The sequence below is a fragment of the Protopterus annectens genome, chromosome 10.part0 (assembly GCF_019279795.1).
Source record: "Protopterus annectens isolate FY-2018-M chromosome 10.part0, PAN1.0, whole genome shotgun sequence".
NCBI classification, from domain to species: domain Eukaryota; kingdom Metazoa; phylum Chordata; order Ceratodontiformes; family Protopteridae; genus Protopterus; species Protopterus annectens.
In genome coordinates, this window is record NC_056744.1 from 1,308,748,596 (window position 1) to 1,308,763,467 (window position 14,872).

Below are 14,872 nucleotides of genomic sequence, written 5' to 3' on the forward strand. Positions count from 1 at the left end.
CTAGACATTACTTTACAATTAGCTTACATGAAGAAGTACAGGAGAGTATACAGAGAAAGAGGTTGGTGAAGAAGAAGTGGGATTGTCAGAGAGATGAAGAAAGTAGAGAAGAGTATAAGGAGATGAGGTGCATGGCAAAGAGAGAGGTGGCGAAGGCTAAGGATAAGGCGTATGACGAGTTGTATAAAAGGTTGGACACTAAGGAGGGAGAAAAGGACCTGTACCGACTGGCTAGACAGAGGGACTGAGCTAGTAAAGATGTGCAGCAAGTAAGGGTGATAAAGGATAATGAGGGAAAGGTACTCACAAGTGAGGAGAGTGTGTTGAGCAGATGGAAAGAGTACTTTGAGGGGCTGATGAATGAAGAGAATGAGAGGGAGAGAAGGTTGGATGATGTGCAGATAGTGAATTATGAAGTGCAGTGGATTAGCAAGGAGGAAGTAAGGATAGCTATGAAGAGGATGACGAACAGAAAGGCTGTTGTTCCAGATGACATACCTGTGGAAGCATGGAGGTGTTTAGGTGAAATGGCAGTGGAGTTTTTAACTAGATTGTTTAATGAAATCTTGGAAAGTGAGAGGATGCCTGATGAATGGAGAAAAAGTGTTTTGGTACCAATTTTTAAGAATAAGGGTGATGTGCAGAGCTGTAGTATCTACAGAGGGATTAAATTGATCAGTCACAGCATGAAGTTATGGGAAAGAGTAGTGGAAGCTAGGTTAAGAAGGGAGGTGATGATTAGTGATCAGCAGTATGGTTTCATGCCAGGAAATAGCACTACAGATATGATGTTTGCTTTGAGAGTGTTGATGGAGAAGTACAGAGAATGTCAGAAGGAGTTGCATTGTGTCTTTGTTGATTTAGAGAAAGCATATGACAGGGTGCCTAGAGAGGAGTTGTGGTATTGTATGAGGAAGTCGGGAGTGTCAGAGAAGTATGTAAGAGTGGTACAGGATATGTACACGGGTAGTGTGACAGCGGTGAGGTCTGCGGTGGGAGTGACGGATGTGTTTAAGGTGGAGGTGGGATTACATCAAGGTTCAGCTCTGAGCCCTTTCTTATTTGTAATGGTGATGGACAGGTTGACAGACGAGATCAGACAGGAGTCCCCGTGGACTATGATGTTTGCAGATGACCTTGTGATCTGTAGTGAGAGTAGGGAACAGATGGAAGAGACCCTGTAGAGGTGGAGATATGCTCTAGAGAAAAGAGGAATGAAGTTCAGCAGGACTAAGACAGAATATATGTGTGTGAATGAGAGGGAGGATAGAGAAATGGTGAGGATGCAGGAAGTAGAGGTGGCGAAAGTGGATGAGTTTAAATACTTGGGATCAGCAGTTCAGAGTAATGGTGAGTGTGGAAGAGAGGTGAAGAAGAGAGTACAGGCAGGATGGAGTGGGTGGAGAAGAGTGTCAGTAGTGATTTGTGACAGACGAGTACCAGTAAGAATGAAAGGGAAGGTCTACAAGAGGGTAGTGAGACCAGCTATGTTATATGGGTTGGAGACAGTGGCATTGACAAAAAGGCAGGAGTCAGAGCTTGACGTGGCAGAGTTGAAGATGTTAAGATTTGCACTGGGTGTGACGAAGATGGATAGAATTAGGAATAAGTATATTAGAGGGTCAGCCCAGGTTGGAAGGTTTGGAGACAAAGCCAGAGAGGCAAGATTACATTGGTTTGGACATGTGCTGAGTAGGGATGCAAAATATATTGGGAAAAAGATGCTAAGGATGAAGCTGCCAGGTAACAGGAAAAGAGGAAGGCCTAAGATAAAGTTTATATATGTGGTGAGAGAGGACATGCAGGTGGTTGGTGTGACAGACCATGATGCAGAGGACAGGATGAAATGGAAACAGTTGATCTGCTGTGGCGACCTCTGATGGGAGCAGCTGAAAGAAGAAGAAGAAGAAGACTTTACAATTAGCTTACATATTTTTGTAACTTGGATTTCAGTATTTTATTTATTCATTTAACTGCTCTGCCATTCATTTCACAAAGACTGTTTGAGTAATATCATCTGTGATTTTATTTCTTTTTAAAATTCAGAACTTTAACTGTTTGGTGTGGTGTTACTATGCAAACATAAACCCCTACATCATGAGATGGGTTGCCAACTGGCTCATGGACAGAATCCAAGTGGTAAGAGTTACGGGAGCTAGGTCTGACTCTAAACCGGTTACAAGTGTTGTTCCCCGGGGCTCAGTCCTAGGACCCCTCCTGTTAGAGGTACAGGCAAGCACAGGAGGACTTAGGCTGACCAAGTTCGCAGACAACTGCAAACTAGGGGCTATAATTGACTCTCCAGCTGACACAGACATCCTCCAAAAGGGTCTCACTGAGACAGATACCTGGTGTCAAAACCATGGCCTCAAGCTAAATGCCAAAAAGTGCATAGTCATCCCCTTTGGAAAAAACAAAGTACCCACAAACTACCTCATAGGTGGTAGCCCCCTAAATATGGAAGATGTAATAAGGAATATGGGGACCCAAGTAGATAGTAACCTCTCCTTTGATAATCACATTGCCAAAGTGGTTAGAAAATCCTTCTATTTGGCCCACCTAATCACAGATCCATATCGACGCATTACTCATCAGACCCATCATAGAGTACAATGCCCCATTTAGGATGTACCTTACAAGACACCTGCAACAACTGGAAAGACCACAGACGTACCTCAGCAAGAGGATCACTGGCCACAAGCAGATGCCCTATGCAGCTTGACTGAAGAAACTCCAGCTGCACTCGGTTGCATACCACCTACTCAGAGGTGATCTCTGCCTGACATACAAGGTCATGTCCAACCCAGAATTGATGGACATGCTCCACCTAAAGAAAACCATATCCCCTTGAGCCACATGCTCCAGGTATCTAAACCTCACCACAACAATAAATAGGATGTGCTGTAGGGATAGATTCCTGTCCCAGAGACTTCCCATGCTCTGGAACAAGATTCCAATCTACATTAGGCAGAACTCCTCGCTAACCCTCTTCAGGAGAAACCTTGATGAGTGGATGGGAAACAGAAAGTTTATCCCTGGGATCACTTCAATGGCTCTGCTGGACAGAGGCACAGGGAACTAATCTAAGGGGGCGGTGAAAGCCAACACATTCCAGCTAGGCTTATAAATGACTTCGGGCAGATAGCCTAGTACCTACCTATGAACCTATGAACCTAAAATAGATATTAGCTTAACTAACACATGTTTATATTTACATGATTTACATTTGCTGTTGTCTGCCTTTTTTCTTGTGCATTTTAACAGATGTACTTTAGATGAAAAGAAAATATATGCATGTCAGTCTTGTGACTTTAGATTTTTACTGTTATTAATTACTCTCATTTGATTTTTATGCACCAGAACTGTTTTGTTTACCTTTTGACTATGCTATGAGAATGGCAGTCATACGCTCTAGTTTACTGTAGTACTAATAAATATCTTGCTTTAGCTGAATGGAAGTTTTAAACATTTGAGAATGATTTGTCCAGACATCAGATCACACCAGCCTACCATGTATGCTTAACCATTTTCAAAACACAAGTATATTATAAAATACATCTCTTTTATACAGATCAGCTGTAGTTTCCTGCTCTTTTGCAATATTTTATTAAGCTCAGCTGTTGTATGCAGGAAGTCAGTCTCTGACAGTTCAGCTAATTTATTTTCTTTATCCTGTAACTGCTGTTCAAGAGTTTCACGTAATGTTGCATGGTCTTTCTGCCATTTTTCTGTAACATGTTCTGCTGAATCTAAAACTCCTATGCACTTTTGAAAAAATGTTTGTATAACTTGTCTAAACTTCCTGAACTCATTGTGTCTGTCTTTTAGAAGTTTATTACATTCTTTTCTAACAAGATATACTGGAGGTTCTGTCAGTAAGTGATTTGCCTCCTGTTGTAACTCTGAAATAAACCTTTTACATGTGGTGGCAGGACATAACTGTTCAACATCTGAATGTAATGGAAACACTTTACCCTTAGTTAATTTTTTATCATGAAAAGGTCTGTCTTCATTAGCAGTACCATGCAATACTTTTTTACGGCATGGCACAGAAAATTGAGTTTCTGTTGAATCACACAATAAACATTTCTCATAGCCAACATGGTTTTCTTTGAGATACCAATCAAATATTGTAATCCAATTGCATAATCCCTTACTATCAACTTGCCCTAATAAGGTTTTACACTTACTAATGTGCTGTGTATACCAACCTTGCAATTTAAAGCTTGGCTTACACCTGCTTGAATTCTGTCTAATAGTGTCCATACTAAAAATGTGACACAGAAAAAAGGTCTTACCATTTAGCAAGAAAACAGGTGATCAGGCTGTTGTTGCAGATGGCTGGAAATTTTTCAGAGTCACTCAAGAAGCTGGTGAAACACAACAGGCAGTGAGCTGATGTGCAAAGTAGGTAGTCACCTTTTCTTGAAGATTGTATGGCACTGCGACTTTCCTGGATTGCAGGCTCAATCTGGATTCAGACGTCTGAGAAACTGTACTACTGCAAGCTGCATAATCTGGAATACTTCTGTTTAGGATTTATACATATGTACAAATGTTAGTTACTGCAACTTGACTGAAGTGACCCTCTGCAGGGCTTACCACTCCCTCTGTGTTCGAATGCAGGTAGACTCGGCATTGAAAAATTAATTATTAAGATGCTAATCACAGTGCTGTTACTGTGCTGGATCCAAAGTCTTCTTAAGACACTAGGTCTTGCAAGCTGGATTCTGATGAAATCAAAGTCTAGTTATCACAGTCTGTTGCTCACAGAAACTTGCAGAGTGTGCACTGACACTGATGCAGCACCAAAACTCTGAGCAGTAACCAATAAATAGCTTTTTATAACAAACCACACATACTACTGTTGCAGCTTTAGTTACACACTTCTACTTTATTTCTCAAACAGCATGGATGATATGAGAGATACAATACAAAAAAACTCTAACAATGTTATCTGCTATGTCTCTTTATAGTAGTTTTGCATCAGGTTTTTTTCCATGGTACTCTATTTTGGACTTTGTATGAGAACATCTGTTTGCTGGCATTTGCAGAAAAATATGTTTTCATCCTGTACTGGTATTGTCTTTTAAGAAACCATCTTGTGCAAATGCTGACTTGATAAAAGCACTATTCAAACTTCCTTGCTTAAAATGCCATATGATAGAAACATGTACATATTGTTTTCCTGTTGTCCACTCTTTACAGAAGCAGGTTAACTTTCTTACTGACAATGTGAAATGCATGCACCCTGTTTTTTTACATTCTTTCCAAGTCTGTGATAGGTCAGCTTTCTTGGTGACAGTGGGAAATGCACACATTCTTATTTTTTTACATTTTTGCTGAGTCTGTAAGGAAGCATGTCCATTAAGCAGATTCCTTATTTTTCAAGCCACAGTCATTTAGTATGGATGCTAATCACATATTGCTAAACTCTATTTCTACATTTAAGCAAGCTTTATTTTATACCTTATTTACTTTGCATTTTTGTAACAGAATTACTTTCAACCTTTTATTCACTGTTAAATACACTCTAACATGTATGTTTTAAGAAGTTTGGAGCTTTTCTCCCTGGGCCTCCGCTGAAAAATGGACACATATCCGTTGGACTATCCCGGTCAACAAATGTAAAATAAATAAATGAATCATGAATAAGATATAAAATTAATGACAAGTGTATATCAAAATTTGCAGGCTGGAATAAATGAAATGTTATTTAACAAAAACTTGAATGACAAGATTTTAGATAAAATAAAATATATATACTTTTTTATTTAAGATGTCATTTGTTTTTACATATATGGGAAGGTTTTGTATGAGCTAAGGTATTTAATGAGTGGGGATATACCTTATGTAAGAGTAATATTTATTAAGTTAAAAATAAAAAGTCTCTGAATGTGATTGTTTGTATAGATGGATGGGTCAATAAAAAAGCCTTACTGTTTTTGATAGATTCCCATGGGATCTTTTACATCCATTTGAGAAACCACTATATCAGACAGATAGGGCCTCAGTTTATTTGTTATTTATTTACATATGATTATCAGGAAAGTCCAACTGGGTAGAGGCCCATTTTCAGCAGAAGCCTGGGAAGAAAAGCTCCAAAGTATTACACAACATTTTAAGAATAATAATTTTACAATCTTTAAAAATAATAACTACATTTTAGATACAAAATTAGACATAATATGAAAACATTGGTTAACAATAGATACAAGTTAGATGATAAAGATTTAATATTCAGAGGACTTTTAGCCGATTTATAAAGAAATTAAAGTTAAGTTAATATAACACAAACAGGAATTGCAATATGAAATGAGAGAAAAGCAGGCTTAGGATGAAGACCATGACTGTAAAGAAATACCTCTACATAGTAGGGGAGAGAAATTGATATAAGTAATTAAGTGAGTGAAGAGGGGAAAGTAAAGGGGGTGTAAGGTGTGAATAGGCATTTGTTCATATTTAGGGATATAATTTAACCTGGCGTTGAGCAAGAACAGAGCCATTTCTTGGCTATGAAGTCTTTCAGAATGATTTTGAAGGATGGGAGGGAGGAATGGATAAAAGTAAGGAATTTAAAGTCTCATCTCATCAATGACAGGAGTGCAGCACACCACTTATGCTGAACTGTAGCATCATCAATCCATCTTCCATGTGTAGGAATAGAACTCACAGCATTCTGCACCAAAGGCAAGTGTGTGATCTGTTGCATCACTGACCATTTTGTAGTTTCAGTATTTAGTATTTGATATTGCTTGTCTATTCGCTTTCTCTTCCTTCTATAAATAGTTACATTTTCTGTGTTCACCTTATAATTTTGTGTATAGATCAGATATAGATGAGTATAAATATGTGCATAACAATGTTCAATTTATATTCACTTATGTAAATCTATAATAACTAAATGCATGGTTGATGTTTTGATTTTAAATCATATTTAAAGTGTAAATGAAAAGTTGCCAGAACAAGTGGTTTGGCACTATAGTTATAAGTCTAAACTTAAGTACTTAACTCATATTAAAAATATAGCTGTCAATTTCATTGCTTATTCCATCCTAGCTAATTTACCCTACAGAGCTATCTTATGAATCACCTCCACTCTTTAGAGCAAAGCTTTCATATAACCTTTATTACATTTATTTATAGCTTCTCATCTGTCTATTTAGTATCCCTGTCTTTAACTCTTCAGTCTACTGTTTTGCAAAAATATTACAAAACTACTGTTTTGCACAGACAAATACTAGCTGATGTTTCAATTTCCTTCGATGACTACATACTTCTACTATAAATTTGACTTATTTAGCATACTGCTACCATCACTTTTTCTGTTTTGTAGAGTATTCGTAAGCAAATAATACCTTACTAAATGTTTGTTGCTATTCTCTTATGTAGTATTTTGTATATTGCTTGTATTTGTGGAACTTTTATTCCAGGGATTCTGCTAAAAATAGGTTGTTTACTCAGTTGGACAACTTAAAATGTGTATAACAATAAAAGTCAAAGGATGTGACTGCAAAAGGTAAACTGCTGCTGTTGAATGAGACAGTCAGAAAGTATAAATCAAGGTACTCTCACTGCAGGTGAAAGAAGTGTTCTTTTCACCACAGTCTACTCTATCTCCATAAATTTAGATAAGGGAAGTGAAGACATTGACACAGCAGTTATCCACCCCCCCCCCCCAAACAAAAAGGCTGACTCAGGTTATAACTAATTACAAAATAATATAAACCAATTAGAGGAATGCAGAAATGTTTGTACTGCAGAAAAAATGAACTATGACTTGTTGTTTGAGGGGAGATGGCTTCAATATAATGTTTTACCTGTATGTTAAGTCTTTAATGTATGGAACCATATTTGTACACTATGGCTCCTTTAAGTTGAACAGTGCCTTATATTTTATTTATTTATATTTATTTAACATTTGTTTACCAGAAAAGTCCGACTTGGAATGAGCCAATTTTCAGCAGAGGCCCAAGGAGAAACACTTCAGACACATGTCTTTGTAATGTGGGAGGAAAACATGCAGAATCTACACAGAAGGCACTGCAGAAACCACTGTACCACTTCGCCATCCTATGTAATGCCGTTTTTTTATGTTTCTGCATATTATTCATCATTTTATATATATAGTATAATGTGAATGTAAGAGTTCTTGGATTGGTTCATTTACCTACTTGACAAATGTAAAATAAATAAATGATAAATGACTGGCAGCCATTGCAATGGATGAAGGAGTTGAGCTGTTAATAAACTGCTTCAGTAGCTTGTTTGACTCTCTTCATCTTCATTTGTCTAATGTAGGACCCTATGCAAGTCACTTCAGCAAACAGGACATGCACGCATGATTGTGCATGGAAGAAAAGCTCCTTTAGAGCAACTGTGCTCTCCCACAATGTTTTTAGTATACATTTTAAACAGATGCAGAAAACTCAACAAAATAGTGTCACACTGCCAGCCCAGCTATCTTGAATTTTGTAAATAATTCAATGAAATTTGTGAATATTAGTATGATGCCAGGGTAATCCGATGGGCGAGGCTTGTAAAGGCTCCAGGGCTATTAACCTAGTACATACCTATGAACCTATGAGCCTATAAAGAACAGTATGTCATGTACTGAGCTTCAAGAATGTAATCACAGCATACACTGTTGGAACATAGAAGATTAACTTGCAAAACTTCAAGAAAATAAGTTAAACTTAAATTATTTTACGATTGTGTTATAAAAATTAGGTTCAATGCAGCAAGGATACAGGATGTCTAGAACTAGGGTGCCTTCTGCATTGTTTTGTAAGCATTTTATTGTTTTATGTCTTCTAGAAACTGTAAACATATGAAGGCTATGTATTTTTCACAAGGAGATGTCAAATTCTACAATAGTGTTTATAGGTTCATAGATTCATAGGTTGGTACTAGGCTATCAGCCCTAGGGCCTGTACAAGCCTAGCCATAACAATTCCCTGGCTATTTTTTCCCACACTATTTACTTCCCTGGAGCCTGTCTAGCAGGGTGACTGACGTGTTCCCCAGGGTGAATTTCCTTTCTCCCATCTAATCGTCAAGGTTCCTTTTGAAGAGGGCCAAAGAGGCCCTCTACTTGACATGTATGGGCAATCTATTCCAGAGTCTGGGGAGTCTCTGGGTCAGGAACCTATCCCTCCAGCATGTTTTGTTTATTGTGATGACAAGGTTTAGATCCCTGGAGCGTGTGGCTCTGAGGGATTGGGATTTCTTTAAGTGTAGCATGTCCAACAGCTCAGGGTTTCACATGGCCTTGTATGTTAAGCAGAGATCGCCTCTGAGTAGATGATATGCGACAGAGTATAGCTGGAGTTTTTTAAGGTGATCAGCGTAGGGCATCTGCTTTAGGCCTGTGATTTTTTTAGTGAGGTATTTCTGTGGCCTTTCCAGTTGTTGCAGATGTCTTGAGAGGTACATACCAAACGGGGCGTTGCATTCTATAATGGGTCTAATGAGGGATGAGTACAGTGGCACAATGACCTCCTTTTTTCTGGATGAAAAGCCCTTAGTGATAAGGTGTGCCACATAGAATGATTTCCTGACTGTTGTGATGATGTGGTTATCGAAGGTGAGACCACTGTCCACCTGTGTCCCTAAGTCTCTTATCACACTTTCGGTGTTTAGTGTACTGCCACCTATATGGTAATTCACAGATACATGTTTTTTTCCCAAAGGGGATAACTATACATTTCTTGATATTGAGCTTGAGCCCATGGCTCTGGCACCAAGCATCTGTTTCTGTAAGGCCCTTTTGTAGAGTATCCACATCACTTGGGGATTCAATAATATCTCCTAGTTTACAGTCATCTGTGAACTTTGTTAGCCAGAGTCCCTTAGTGTTGGCCTGCACTTCAGAGAAGTAGATGCCAAACAAGAGCGGTCCCAGGACTGAACCCTGAGGTACTCCACTTGTCACTTGTCTGGAGCTGGATTTGGAGTCGGCTACTTTTACAGTGTGGGTTCTATCAGTAAGCCAGTTAGCAACCCATTGGGTGATGTAGGGATTAATGCCCAGCTTAGTAAGTTTATCTATGATTCCAGAGTGGGGGGTGGTGTCAAAGGCCTTGGCAAGGTCTAGATAGGCTGTGTGGACCACCTTACCCTTGTCCATGGCTCTGGAGACTGATTTGAAGAAGTCAATCAGGTTCAAGAGACACGATCGGCCCTTCATGAACCCAAACTGGGTGGGGTCCAGTGTTTGAAGGTTGCCAATGTCTTTGTTTATAAGTTCCATGATAATACGCTCCAGGCCTTGCAGATAAGGCTTGTCAGACTGATGGGATGGTAGTTTCCGGGATCCAAGGTGGATCCCCCCTTGTGGAGTGGGATAACTGTAGCTCTGCACCACTCAGTGGGCATGAAACCTGAGGTGAGGCTATGATTAAACATGACACTTAGGTGAGGTGCCAGTTCATATTGTAGTTCATGTAGTACACAGCCCGGGATGTCATCTGGTCCCATGGATGCTGTATTCTTAGCTTTGGAGAGTGCATTTTTTCACCTGTGTGGCCGTTATTACTGGAATTTGGCAATCTTTTGGTATTGAGATGGGCCATTTAGGGGGTGAGAGGGGGTGAATTTGGCACTGAATCGATCTGCCAGGATATTGGCAATATCCTTGGGATCAGTATATTTAATGCCATTCTGTTTTAGCTCAGAGCAGATCTGAGCATTGCCATTTAGATTCTTGACATAGTTATAGAATGCCTTGTGGTTGTCTTTGGAATCTTTGGCAATTTTATTTTCATAACTAGCTTTGGAGGATTTTATGAGGGATCTCAGTTTCTTACTGAGGCTGGTAAGGGAGTTTTTTGCATCCTGGGATTTTTCTTGTTTTTGCAACAGTTTGTTCCTTTTGTTGTAAAGTTTATTTATGGCAGGGGACCACCAGATTGGCTTCCTTTTTTTGGATGAGAGCATCTTGGTTCTATTTGGGATGGCACAATTCATGCATGAGTGGATGTACTCGTACAGTGCCTTAGTGTAGGATTCAGCCGTTGAACTTTCAGTTCCCATCTGCATGGGTGTCATGAAGTTTGCCACTTCTGACTTGAGTAGCATGAAGTTGGCTTTGGAGAAGTTTTTTTATGGAGGTTTCCTTACTGGGGGTGGGTGTGGGATGTAGATGTTAAGGGTGATTAGCTTATGGTCAGACCTGACTAACAAGGGGTGACCATAGGTGTGGAGCATCGATTTCCCATGTTGGTAATGACCAGGTCTAGGATATTAGAGCCCCTGGTGGGACTATGGATTAGTTGATCCAGGGCATTGGAATTTATGAATTCCAAGAACTGCTGGGCAAAGGTGTTGGTACATGAGTAGTTTTCCCAGTTAATGGCAGGGTAGTTAAAATCACCCAGTATTAGGGTGTTTGGTTCTATCTTAATATTTTCCAGTATGTTTAGAAAGGTGTAGTGAGAATCTTGGGGTATGGTGGGGGATCTGTAGCAATCTACAATTTGGATTGCAGTCTTACTTAGTGTTAGTTGCACCTGGAGAATTTCAGATGCATTGTGTTGGGCAACTAGCCTGGTGGTGTGAATATCCTTGGTGAATATTGACACTCCTCCACCTTTAGTGTTTTGGTCCTGATTTGGTGGCTGAAAAGTGTGGTAAGAGTTGTAGCCTGGTATTGCAGGGGTGCTCTCTGGAGCCTTGAACCAGGTCTCAGTTACTGCACATATATCGATGTTCTCCATTTTTAGGAGTGCCTCGAGAGAGTGCATTTTGAGGTTTAGACTTCTAGCATTGAGTAGCATTACCTTCAGATTTTGCATGCTTGTACCTGTTACGGTGGTGGTTTTGTCCTTTGAACTTTGCCTAAAAAAGGCACTATAGGGGTGGCAAGAGCCTTAGCCAGTAACCTGAATCCCAGGGGTGACAGGTGCAGACCATCTCTGGCAAAGCATCATGGTCTGTCGATCATGTCGCCCCAGGCAGACAGATACTGGATCCCCTTTGAATGACACCAGAAGCTTAGCCAATTGTTGAAGTCAATCATTTTGTCCTTATATTGTGGTATCATTCTGGGTGAAGGCAGGATGCTACTCAGGGCTAGGGTCATACCTGCCTGGGCCACATGATCTGAGAGCTCTTCCATGTCTCTTTTCATGTAGTCCAGGGAGGTACGTCTCAAGTCATTCACTCCAACATAGACAATGACAGAGTCATATTTGTACTTGTTGTGGAGTGACCTGAGTGCATGCGTTATGTGGCGGATCCTGGCACCTGACAGGCAGCTGACTGTAATTTTCTCCTTGTTCAACCTGGTGAGTGGGACATCAGTGTGCCGGACTATAGAGTCACCTATGACTAAAGTGTTAGGTACATTGTCTTGCCTTAGGGGCTGTTGCTGGGTGTCACACTGGTGTTGTGAACTATGTGACACTTTAGTTGTGATTGGTGTTTGTTTGCGTTTCAGCTTCAGAGGTCCTTGTTGCTTGGGCAGGTTACAGTTAAGGGCCTCTGCATATGTGGATTTAGTATTGCTATATGTGGGTGTTGGTGGTGTGGGTTTAGAAGGGCTATGTGTTGCTTGAGGTGTAGTGCAAGTGTTAACCTTCTCCTCTTGACTGTCTAGCACAATCTTGGATAGAGAGAGCTTTGCTTCCATTTTGGCTATGTAAGTGCATCTCTCACAGGTTGTAGTGTTGGGTGGTAGGAGGAGAGGGTTGCCTGTGTACATGAGGCAATTGCTGCATTGCCCCAGTATGCCCAGATTCACCAGGTGGACAGGAGAAATCATCGGAAGCTGACCCTTGGACATACCTGGTTTGGTGCTTTTTTTTTTTTTTTTTTTGTAAAGTACAGGAGCTGTTTTCCCTTACCTTAGCAAGGTACTTTGCAATTATAGGCTGTTTAGTGCCTACTATTAATTTCTCCTTATTAACAAGGAGATTTGAGTGTTTGTATCCATTTAAGGCTTCCTAGTGCTTTCCAGCAGGTATTAGAGAAAGTGCTAGTCACAGGGATGCTTAAAAGTAAGATGGAAAAAAAATGCACACTGCAGTGTGGACTAGAGAAGTTAGATGTGAAAGTAGGTAACTTAAGTTTTACCTGTTTAAAAAGTTAAGGTTTAGTGGAGAGTTACTATTTTTAAAACAGCAAGATGGATTGAAAAGGGTGGTCACTTTTGTATTCTGGTACTATGAAATACAGTAGGATGGCCAATAAATTTAAATAGTTGAAATAGTTTAATAGTTTAGCCTGGGAATTGAAGACAGGTGACAAAAAGTGATGTCATCCAAGCTAACCTACCAGTAATATTTGATATTAATTTAAGAACTCTCTCAGGAAGAGACTGCATTTTGTATTTTATCTTGGACCTAGCAAGAACATCAACTCATCATCACCATCTGCACTTGGCTTGCTCTGTAGGTAAGATTTAGGGCATAGTATCTCTTTTAGATATAGTTAGGAATATAGTAAAGCTTAGTTTAGATATTTTCTGCATTTATTTGAGACTGTTCTGCAATGTTGTTTTAAAATATTTCCTGTGGTTTTGAACTCTGAAATTATTGTGTTGATGTACTGAGTGTTATCTTGTTCTTTTATTATTTATTATTAAATATATTTAAACCTATCTTTGTGGCTGATATTTATGTGACATATTTAAGTTCTTAGAGTACTTGCGTATGTATTTGTTAACATTGTACAGGCCACTCCTAATAGCCTGGCGCTTGGTCAGAACTACCATTTGGATTATTAGTAACATTACACAGTAGGATTGGACACCCTTTGTTAACGGCCTAGAGTAGCTGATAAGAGTGGTTGGTGGCAGTGATAACTGCCTTACAGTCTGGGCAGAAGGGGGCATAGCTAGTAAACCTGTGCCAGCCTTTCCCAGGTGTGTGTGTGTGTGTGTGTGTGTGTGTGTGTGTGTGTGTGTGTGTGTGTGTGTGTGTGTGTGTGTGTGTGTGTGTGTGTGTGTGTGCATGCATGTGTGCATGTGCGTGTGTGTGTGTGTGTGTGTGTGTGTGTGTGTGTGTGTGTGTGTGTGTGTGTGTGTGTGTGTGTGTGTGTGTGTGTGTGTGTGTGTTTTGGTATATAAATCAAATCTCAAAATGTGTGTGTGTCAGCTACTTGGACAGGGATATGAAGCACTGGTTGGACAGAGAGGGTGCTGTAGGTTTTGGCTTGACCACTCAGCTGAGATCTCAACCCTATAGCTGTGCCAGTGGGGAGTTTGATTGGGGATCTGGAGAAAGAGGGAGAAACCACACCTAGATTGACTGTGGTCTCTGTGTGCACTTAAGGGAAAATGTACTTTACTGTGTGTGTACTTGTTATCCTCCCAATGTGTACATCCCCTATCTGTTGCCAGTGGTGAGGAGTGAGGTACCTTGATTACTGGGCCAGTGCAGGGCGTCACAAATGCAATAATTATTTGTAACATTTCCCCTTCCAATAAACATTGTTTGAATGAGTTTTTTTTATTTTCTTATTAGAAATTTAATTTTACGTTTCTAGGTATTTTGTATGAGTTTTTTTTTTCTCTCTTAAAATAATAGTGGTCCAAAAAATGTAGAGGAGCCTTCAGAGGTACTGAAACATGCTATGTCCAGCTTGACCATACTGATACAAGCACTTCTGCAAGACACTGCTGTTTTGAAGGAATCTATAGGTACACAAGATGACAAGCAACAGTCTATTACATTCACAAGAACTGTTCAACAGCAGGAATTATGCCAGCAGGGGCAGTGGTCTCTTCACACAGTATAACCATCTTAAAATTACCAGTAAGAACTTTTCAGCTGGAATTCAAAATAGATTATTTTGACACTAGAAGCCGTAGAAAAAAATCTTCAGTTTATTGGCCAGCTGGAAGGTAAAGAAGGGGAAATATTGTGGAATT